Source organism: Oryctolagus cuniculus, chromosome 4 (assembly GCF_964237555.1).
Source record: "Oryctolagus cuniculus chromosome 4, mOryCun1.1, whole genome shotgun sequence".
Taxonomy (NCBI): domain Eukaryota; kingdom Metazoa; phylum Chordata; class Mammalia; order Lagomorpha; family Leporidae; genus Oryctolagus; species Oryctolagus cuniculus.
This window is the reverse complement of record NC_091435.1, coordinates 137,452,413-137,463,479: the sequence shown is the minus strand read 5'-3', so window position 1 is coordinate 137,463,479 and position 11,067 is coordinate 137,452,413. Positions and strand designations below refer to the sequence as shown.

Sequence of the window (11,067 nt, the reverse complement as noted above, 5' to 3'; positions counted from 1 at the left end):
ACCTGCGTGACGTATAAAGAGATTAGATTCTGCAATGACCACTTCACCATGAAGGATAACAGTGAAGAACTGTGTGAGTGGTACAGCTGGGGTCATGCACAACACTGAACAAGATAAGACTGAGGTTCTAGTCAAGAAAATACCCATAGTTCCAGGATATGGAGTTTTCAAAATGCCTGCTTTGGTGACTTTCTTAATTTTTGACACAACTGTAGAGGCATTTGGTGGAGACAAAGCTTCCAACAAATGATGCTGAAATAATTGGACATTGGCATTTTTTAAAAAATGAATTTTTGTTTAATGTTCTGGACTGAATTGTGTCCTTTCAAAATTAATATGTGAACCTTAACCCTCAGCACTTCAGACTGTCAACGTATTTGGAGATACAATATTTAAATAAAAATGAGACTATTAGAGTGACTGTGATGTAGTACATTTTTAGAAGAAGAACATATTTGAACACAGAAACACTAGGGCTGTGCAGTTACAGAGGAGAGGTCAGTGAGAAGTTGGTGATCTGTAAGCCAAGAAGTGGGCCCAACAAAAACCAATCCTGCCAACATCCTTTAACATTTATAAGTAATCTCTATACATTTAATATATAAAATGATATATATTATTGACAGTAATTGTACACATTTATGGTGACACTTCAATAATATGTACAATGTGTAATGATCAAATCAGGGTAACTGGCATATCTAAAACCTCAGATTTAGTAGTTTGTGTTGGGTACATTCAAAATCCTTCCTAATAGCTATGTTAAAACAGTCAATTAACTGTTGCCAGCCATGGTTTTACTGTGCTAGTATTCCTCCTGTCCAATAGTACTCCTACATGAGTTAACTGTTCCCTTTCTTTTGCTCCAACCACACCATTCCTGGGTCCAGTAACCACTATTCTATTCTGTACTTCCTTGGAATCAATTTTTTAGCTTCCAAACATAAGTGAGAACACATGGTATTTGTCTTTCTGTGCATGGCTTATTTCTATTTGTTTAAAGATTTATTTATTTGAAAGGAAGAGAAACAGAGAGAAGGAAAGAAAGAGAGAGAGAGAGAGAGATCTTCCATCCACTGGTTCACTCACCAAATGGCTGCAATGGCCATGGCTGGGCCAGTCTGAAACCAGGATCCAGGAGCTTCTTTTGGATCTCCCACATGGGTACAGGGGCCCAAGCACCTGGGACATCTTCTGCTGCCTTCCCAGCTGCATTAGTAGGGAGCTGGATCAGAAATGGAGCAGCCAGGATTTGAACCTGCCCCATATGGGATGCTGACAGGGCAGGCAGAGGCTTAACCTTCTGTGCCATAGCACTGACTCCATCTTATTCCAATTAACATAATGTTTGCCACTTCCACCCCTGTTGTACAAATGACAATTTCAAACTTTTCGTGGCTGCATAATATTCCATCTTGCATATATACTACATTTTCTTTATTCACTCCTCAATCAATGGATACTTATGTTGGTTCAGCATCTTGGCTTGTGAATAAAGCTGCAATTAGCATAACTGTGGATATATACCTAGGAATGGGATTGCTGGATCATATGATAGTTCTGCTTTTATTTTTGAGGAAACTCACATTGTTTTCCCTAATGGCTGCATTAATTTACACTCCTACCAGCAGTGTATGAGTTCCCCTTTTCTTCATCTTTGCCAGAATTGGTTGCGTATCATCTATTTGATTTCTAGAGTAATATGATATTTGTTGTGGTTTTGATTTGCATTTTCCTATGATTGGTAATGTTCAGCATTTTAAAATATTTTTTTATTTATATGAGGGGAAGAAATTCATGTATTTTCTATATACATATTTAGGAGCATAGTGATACTTCCCAGCTAACCCTCTTTCCCACCCATACTCCTACTCTCCCTCCCCCTTCCTTTCTTATTCTTTAATTTTTACAATGATCTACTTTCAGTTTATTTTATAACAATAAGCCCTCCTCCAAGTAAAAAATTCAACAAATAGTAAGAAGAAAAAAAGTACTGTTCCTCAATAGTAGAGAAAAGGGTGGAAACAATAATCAAATCTCAAAATGTTAATTTTTCTCATACATATTGCATTTTTTGTACTCTATTAGTTGCTACAGATCAGGGAAAACATATGATATTTATCTGTTTGGGACTGGCTGATTTCACTAAATATAATGGTTTTCAGTTGCATCCATTTTGTTGCAAAAGACAGGATTTCATTCCTTTTTATGGCTGAGTAGTGTTCTGTAGTGTATTTATACCACATTTTCCATAGTTTGATGGACATCTGGATTGACTCCATATCTTAGCTATTATGAATTGAGATGCAATAATATGGGGGTACAGATAACTTTTTCATATGCTAATTTCATTTCCTTTGGGTAAATTCCCAGGAGTGCGACGGCTGGGTGATATGGTAGATCTATTTTCAGATTTCTGAGGCATCATCATACTGTCTTCCACAATGGCTGTACTAGTTTATGTTTCCAACAACAGTGGGGCAGGATATCTTTCCCCCCACATCCTCACCAGTATTTATTGCTTGTTGATTTCTGTAAGAACCATTCTAGCTGGGGTGAGGTGAAACCTCACTGTGGCTTTGATTTGCATTTCCCTGATGGCTAGTGATCCTGAGGATTTTTTTCTTGGGTCTGTTGGCCACTTGAATTTCCTCTCTTGAAAAATGCCTGTTCAAGTCCTTTGCCCTTTTCTTTTCTTTTCTTTTCTTTTGGTTTGTTTGTTTATTTATTTATTTGGAAGAGTTATAGAGAGAGAAAGAGCAGAGAGAGATCTTCCATCCACTAATACACTCCCCAGATGGCCTCAATGGCTAGGGATGGGTAAGGCCAAAGCCAGGATCCAGGAGCTTCTTCTGGATCTCCCGTATGGGTGCAGGGGCCCAAGCTTTTGGGCCATCTTCTGCTGCTTTTCCTATGCCATTAGCAGAGAGCTGGATTGAATGTGCAGCAGCCAAGACATGAGCCAGTGCTCATATGGGATGCTGCTATTGCAGGAGGCGGCTTTTACCTGCTACTCCATAATGCCAGCCCCTTGCCCATTTCTTAGCTGTATTTGTTGTTGTTGTTTTTCAGTTCTTAAGCTCTTTATAGATTCTGAATATTAATCATTTATCAGTTGCATAGTTTGCAAATATTTACTCCCATTCTGTCAATAACCTCTTCATTTTCTTGAGTGTTTCCCTGACAGTGCAGAAACTTCTTAGCTTGATATAATCCCATTTGTCTATTTCTGCTTTTATTGCCTTTGCTTTTGGGGTCTTTTCCAAGAACTTTTTTGCCTATGCCCATGTTTAACAGAGTTTCCCCAATATTCTTCTCTAGTAATTTGATGCTACCAGGTCATAGATTTAGGTCCTTGATCCATTTTGAGTTGTTTCTTGTATAAAGTGTAAGATAGGGGTTCTGCTTGCAGAGATCCAATTTTCCCAGCACCAATTGCTGGAGAGACTGTCTTTCTCTAGAGATTTATTTAACTCCTTTCTCAAAGATTAGTTGGCACTAGAAGCATGGGTTGATTTCTGGGGATTTTATTCTGTTCTGTTGGTCTACATGTTTATTGTTGTGCCACTACCAGGCTGTCTTGGTTATAACTGCCCTGTAGTATGTCTAGAAATCTGCTATTATAAAGCCTTCAGCTTTGTTTTTGTTGTTTAATATTATTTTAGCCATCAGGGGTCTTTTGTGTTTCCATATGTGTTTTAATATAGTTTATTTTCAAGATCTGAGAAGCATGTCATTGTTATTTTAACTGGGGTCACACTGAATCCATAAATTGCTGTTTTGGATAGATAAGTATGGACAGTTTGATGATGTTGATTCTTCCAATCCACGAACATGAAAGATTTTTCCATTTTGTTTTGTCTTCTCTTTCTTTCTTCAATGTTTTATGATTTTCTTTGTGGAAATCTTTCACCTCCTTGGTAAAATTTGTTACAATGTATTTAAATTTCTTTGGAGCTATTGTGAGTGGTACTGACCTTATAAGTTCTTTCTCAGTATGGCATTTTCTGTGTATATAAAGACCATTGATTTTTGTTTGTCGATTTTATATATTGTAGCTTTACCAAATTCCTTATGAGTTCCAGTAGTCTCTTAGTGGAGTATTTTGATTCCCCCTTTATATAGAATTATGTTATCTGGAAAAAGGGATGATTTGACTTCCTCCTTTCCAATTTGTATCCCTTTGATTTCTTTTTCTTCCCTAATGGCTCTGGCTAAAACTCCCAGAACTATATTAGATAGCAATGGTGAAAGTGGGCAACCTGTCTGGTTCCAGATCTTAGTGGAAATGCTTCTAACTTTCCCCCCACTCAATATGATGCTGGCTGTGAGCTTGTTATAAATTGCCTTGCTTGTGTTGAGGAATGTTCTGTCTGGTACAGTGGGTTAAGCCGCTGCCTGCAGTGACAACATCCCATGTCAGCACGGGGTTGAGTTCTGCTTATTCCACTTCTGATCTAATTCCCTACTAATGTGTCTGGGAAACAGAGGAAAATGGCTCCATTGCTTGGGTCCCTGCACCCACATGGGAGACCTGGAAGAAGCTCCTGGCTTCTGGCTTTGGCCAGTCCAACCCTGGGCATTGTGGCATTGGGGGAGTTAACCAGGGAATGAAAAGCTTCTTTCTGTCGCTCCCCCTCTTCGTGGAGGAACGACACAGGACCCTGCGCTGTTCTTTCGTCTGCTCGGCCCTCCCCGGGTTTGCTGCTGGTTCTTCCCGGGTTGGCTACTATCCCTTCCACCTCCGTGGAAGGGCAGTTCCCCCTGGCCACATTCCCCACTTCCGCAGGGGAGCGGCACACCGCCGGCCGGCTTTCTTGGGGGCTGCACAGGTGTTCCTTCAGCTAGATGTTCCCCTTAGATGTTCCTGGTGCATGTTGTCTCTCTCCTCCTTTATAGTCCTCCTCCGCCAATCCTAACTCGGCTGCCCACACGCCGAGTACGCTGCTCTCCAATCAATCAGGAGCAAGTCCTACAGTTTATTGGCTGAACTGGAGGCAGCTGGGTAGAAGCTGTTTTCTCCTCTCCCAGCGCCATATTGTGGGAGAGCAGATGCATAGAATAAGTCTTAATTCCAGTAACAGTCTAGTCCGAGCTGCTCCCCACACTTTCTTTTTGTCTCTCCCTCCCTTTCTCTCTCTCTCTGTAGCTCTGCCTTTCAAATAAATAGAAAATAAAAGTTAAAAAATTGTCCTCTTTCTTTATTATGTCTTTTTCTGGTTTCAGAATTTAGGTGAAAAAATAAACACTTTATAAATTTGTGTTTCATCCTTGTGAAGGGGCCATGCTAACCTTCTGTGTATTGTTCCAATTTTAGTGTATGTGCTGCTAAAGCAAGCACAATGTTGACCATTTTTGTACAAATTTAATAGCCATTTGTATACCCTCTTTTATAAAAAGAATTATTTTATTTTATTTGAAAGACAGAGATAGAGAGAGAAGTAGAGCCAGAGATAGAGAGGTTTTCCATTCTACTGGTTCACTCCCCAAATGAACACAACAGCCCAAGCTAAGCTGATCCGAAGCCAGGAGCCAGGAGCTTCTTCCAGGTCTCCCATGTGGGTGCAGAGACCCAAGGACTTTGGCCATCTTCTACTGCTTTCCCAGGCCATAGCAGAGAGCTGGATCGGAGGAGGAGCAGCCAGGACTCCATCCGGCACCCATATGGGATGCCAGTGCTGCAGGCTGGGGCTTTAACCCACTGCGCCATGGCACCAGCCCCTGTATATCCTTTTTTAAGAACATCTATTCAGGGGCTGGCACTGTGGCACAGTGAGTAAAGCTGCCACTTGCAGTGCTGGCATCACATATGGGTGCTGGTTCAACTCCCGGCTGCTGCACTTAAGATCCAGCTCTCTGCTATGAACTGGGAAGGCAGTAGAGGATGGCCCAAATCCTTGGGCCCCTGCACCCACATGGGAGAAAGTTCCTGGCTCTTGGCTCTGGATTGGTGCAAATCTGGCCATTGCAGGCACTTGGAGAGTGAACCAGCAGATGGACGACCTCTCTCTCTTTCTCTCTGCTTCTAATCTCTCTGTGTAACTCTGACTTTCAAATAAATATATAAACCTTTTTTTTTAAAAGAATATCTATTCAGGGCACTTATTCATTTTTGAATCAGAATATTATTTTTTCTTTTTTTTTTTGACAGGCAGAGTTAGACAGTGAGAGAGAGAGAGAGAGAGAGAGAGAGACAGAGAGAAAGGTCTTCCTTTTCCATTGGTTCACCCCCTAAATGGCCGCTATGGCTGGTGTGCTGCGTCGATAGAAGCCAGGAGCCAGGTGCTTCCTCCTGGTCTCCCATGGGGTGCAGGGCCCAAGCACTTGGGCCATCCTCCACTGCCTTCCCAGGCCACAGCAGAGAGCTGGACTGGAAGAGGAGCAACCGGGACAGAATCTGGCACCCCAACCAAACTAGAACCTGGGGTGCTGGCACCGCAGGTGGAGGATTAGCCAAGTGAGCCACGGCACTGGTCATTTATTTCTCTCTCTCTCTCTCTCTTTACTTGAGTTTCTTATCATAATCTAGACAACTTCTGAATCTCCAGATATGATAAAATAAATTTCTATTGCTTAAGTGACTCAACCTATGGTATTTTGGGATGGTAACCCTAGAAACCTTATATAATTCATAACTCAAGATACATCATAGACATAAACAGAAAGCCTACATAATACAACTTATACAAGAAAATCTAAGAGAAAAATTTTGTTACCTGTGTTAGGTACAGATTTCTTACACAAGACACCCAATGGATGATTCATAATAAAGTTATACATTGCACTTCACCAAGTTAAGACCCTTTGGTCTTTGATAGATAAGTTAAGGGAGTACAAAGGAAAGCCACGGACTTGGAGAATATACACATATGATACTCCTACCTTGTCCACAGACAAGATGCCCAGTGGATGACTGAACCTGAGAATTTAATACCTTGTCCATCTTAAAAGAAATGATCTTGCACTGTTGTCACAGCTTTTGCAGTTTGAGGTGCAAAAGCATATGTAGCACACCTTCCGTTTTCCTTCTTCACAATTTCACTGCTAGATTAATTGTTACCACACATCATAGCAACCTCAGCACTCAATTTGTTTTTTCCTTATGAAGTCAAGAAATTTCACTTTTTCACTTACAGGAAGTGTTTTAAGAATTCTCATAGGTGTATTGGAATTGCCAATATCACTTATCTTGTTCTTTGGGGCCATTAATAAATGTGATGAGGATTACTTGAACACAAACCCTGCAATATTATGATTATCAGTCTGAAAATCCAAGCTGGCTACCAAATGAACAATGTGGACCTGGATGCATTGGGCAAAAGGACGAGTCATGTGCAGAGCAGGATGGAGGCAGATTCAACACACTACTCAGAATAGAACAGTGCACAATTTGAAATTTATGAATTGTATTTCTAGGCTTGTCCATTGAATGTATTCAGATTATGGTGGAATGCAGGTAACTGAAGCTGCATAAACCAAAATCAGTTGAGAGATGACCACCATATCTGTTAAATAATTTGTATCCAAAATATAGAAATAACTTTCCAAACAGAGCATTAAAATCAATAAGCCATTAAAATGGCCCAGTGATTTGAATGCCTAATTCACCTGTGAAAATAAATGAACGGCAAATAAACCCAAAAATGTGTTTAATATCCCTCACTAGTCATGAGGGAAATGCAAATTGGGGCCATGGGGTCATATCACTACATGCTTATAACAGCAGTTAAAGAAACACAGCAAAATGAAGCCAAATCAATAATTCCAAATGCTGGAGAGGAGGCAGAGCAACAGAACTTTCATTGGCTGAAAAGCCAAAATAGTAGAGTTCCATTGTAAAATATAGTAGCAGTTTTAAAAAATAAACCAAAGATAAATTTACCATAAGATTTCGCTTTCACACTCCTATGCATTGGCCTACGATGAATACAAACATATATTTACCCTGAAATCTTATTGTGAATATTTCTAGCAGTTTTATTTGTAATCAATCAAGTTGAGAACTACCTAAATATACTTCAGCTGGCAAATGGTTAAGCAAACTGTTGTACATTCACATAATAAAATACTATTCAGCAATAATAAGGAAACCTGTACTTAAGCATCATTGAGACGAATCTTAAATACGTTAGGTGAAGTGAAGAATGCCAGACTTGAAAGGCTGCATAATATATAATTCAATTTATATGACTGTGGAAAAGGCAGAACTATTGGACTGTGAGGACAGACCAGTTTACCTCAGCACTGTGACAAGTGCTTACTACAAAGGGACATGAGGACTTTTTTTCTGTGTGTGATGGAACCATTTTGTATCTGTTGTAGGACTGCTACCACAACTGCATGCATTTGTTAAAATGTGTGCTCTAAAATGCATGGACTTTATTTCGGGTACATGATAGATCAATAAACCTGGCTTTGAAGAAATAATTGCATAATAATTGGATTAGCTCAAAGAGGGAAAGTCTTCCCAAGGCACAAACCAAGAAAGTAGTCAAATAGCTAAAGGCCAGAAGTTTTGGAAACAAAACAATTTTAATTCTGCATAACAAAATATATTAATACAAGTTAAAATATTTTAATAGTAGAAAGAAATATATGATATTTTAATCAGATAACAGGTTGCTATACAGAAAATCAATTTCAGTTCACTGACATAAAATATAATGAAAATATGCTAACCTATATTGCCTATCAGGGAAAAATAGTTTAAAAAAATAGATACATTCATACATTCGATTGGCAAAAGCTGAGGGTATAGGGCAGGCAGTCACACTCATGCAATCTGGAAGGAGGAGGGCATGGTGGAATCTACCAGAAAGGCAGTTTTAGAGTATCCATCAAGTGTTTACTATTAACCCAGCAAGTTCATTACAAAACTCTATCCTTTAGATGTATTTTTTTTGACAGGCAGAGTTAGACAGTGAGAGAGACAGAGAGAAAGGTCTTCCTTCTGTTGGTTCACCCCCTGAATGGCTGCTACAGCCAGCGCGCTGAACCGATCTGAAGCCAGGAGCCAGGTGCTTCCTCCTGGTCTCCCATTGGGTGCAGGGCCCAAGCACTTGGGCCATCCTCCACTGCACTCCCGGGCCACAGCAGAGAGCTGGACTGGAAGAGGAGCAACCGGGACAGAACTGGCACCCCAACCGGGACCAGAACCTGGGGTGCCAGCACTGCAGGTGGAGGATTAGCCAGGTGAGCTGTGGCGCCGGTCTAGATATATTTTTTAAAGATTGCACCATATCTTTAAAAATGAAAAATTGGAAAATAGCCTAAATCAATGTCAACAGGGGAGATGTTAAATAATAATGTGCAACTACACTATGCAGCCAATTAAAGATGAAACCAGACGTATGAGTACATACATAGTAGTTTCTGGCAAGTGATGTGGTTAAAGGAAAAATAAATCATATTTTAATATGTAGATTTTCATCTCATTTATGTAAAACATTAGAAGGATTTATATGTGTATTATCACATAGATAAAATGACACTTTTCAAACTTATACCTGTTGAGGTGGTGAATGAAGAGAGACATTGAGATTTATGTTTCCACTGCTTGAATTGTTACAATGAAAAATATTATGAAATAAATAATTTGGGAAAGAAAAGAAAATGGGGAAAATATAGAATATGTAGTGTACTATCTGGCATAAAGTCTCTGTTTTGAAACACATTGTTTAGAAAATTTATAATTCTTCAAATATTTTCATGTGGCAGCACTTGAGCTGTGATCACTTAAACCATTGTAACTTATTTCTAGCAAAGTCTGCTTCCAGCATGCCATTATTCACAAGCTTTCACTGGAATGATTTGTCTTCATAGAAATTCTTTCTGCTTCCTTCTTTCATGACCCCTAGATAACGCAGACAGTCACTCTGGAATATGTGATAAATAGAACATTATGTATCTAGTTCCTGATAATGCCTGTATTACTACAGGGAAAATTCAGTGAGATTTGAATGTGTACGTTTTCCTTTTCCATCAGAGTAAGACTGAGATGGAAATATGACATGCTCGTATACAATAACTCTTTACAATATAGACAGCCCATCAAGTAGAATTTGAAGCACTTTACATGTCAGTGTTTTGCTTCTTTAGTGCCAGTCAGAGAGCAGTTCAGACTTCCATCTGATGGGAAGATTTCGCTATTAATCTCAGTCACCAACTTACTCTACTCAGAAATGCTGCACTGTCAATCAGTCATTATATCTCCTATTTTCTTGAAGGAGAATGTTATTAAACAACTTGCTCTAAGCCACATAAGATACCCGTGGCGAAGCCTATACAGAAATCCCAATTTCTAGTTCAGTACTTGTATCAACAAGTCTTGCTACCCTAAAGGAAAGTTTTTCTTTTGCAGATCTAAGTTCAGATTATAAAGTATGAATGTACCTTCCAGTTCCAGAGGTAGTTCTACCTGTCTGCTTTGTAAGAAGGACTATTGAGGTTTAAGAGATTCTCTCCAAGTAAAGAAGCAAAAAAAAAGTGGATATTGAACTCTAAATGTAGAACTCAAGAGTGGTAGCTCCCAGGGTGGTTCACAAATATCGCAGCTCACTCCTCTGCAAGCACATGGAAAGGTTTCACGACCTCACCCGACTGCTGGTATGTGTGGCTAAATGACCTCTGGCATGTGAAGAAACTGAGATATGTCACTCCCACCAGACAAGTGTAAGAACCAGGGTGTGCCTTGCAACACCCTTCCCTTGTCCCCAGGCCCAGCTTGAGTGAAAGGCACTGTTGTAGAGGGTGACTGTGCCATCAGCCCGGTTCCTAGAGTCAAAACAATGTGGCAGAGCCACAAGTATGACAACGTGCTACATGAGTGAGGAAAAATCCCACAATCCCATGTTGTTTTAGGATATTGAAACATTGGAGCTGTTTATACCTGTAGCTGATGCTAGCCTATTTTTAACTAATAACATTTTCCTTATAACATAATTTTTTTCCAGTCCAAACTTGCAAAGTTTCATAATGGACATTCTAAACTAAAAAGTATATCACTGCCATTTTTATTTATATATTGATATAATAGAATGTTGAACCTTTTAAAATATATGCTTAGAA

The 11,067-nt window shown here is 39.6% G+C and overlaps 1 non-coding gene across 1 annotated transcript; it reads right to left on the bottom strand.

Annotated features, from left to right (window-relative positions):
• Positions 1-5,234: 5,234 nt before the first annotated feature.
• LOC127483045 (U6 spliceosomal RNA) lies at positions 5,235-5,341 on the bottom strand. The gene has a single exon (XR_007909019.1). It is a non-coding gene; the product is annotated as a U6 spliceosomal RNA (small nuclear RNA).
• Between the last annotated feature and the right edge of the window lie 5,726 nt (positions 5,342-11,067).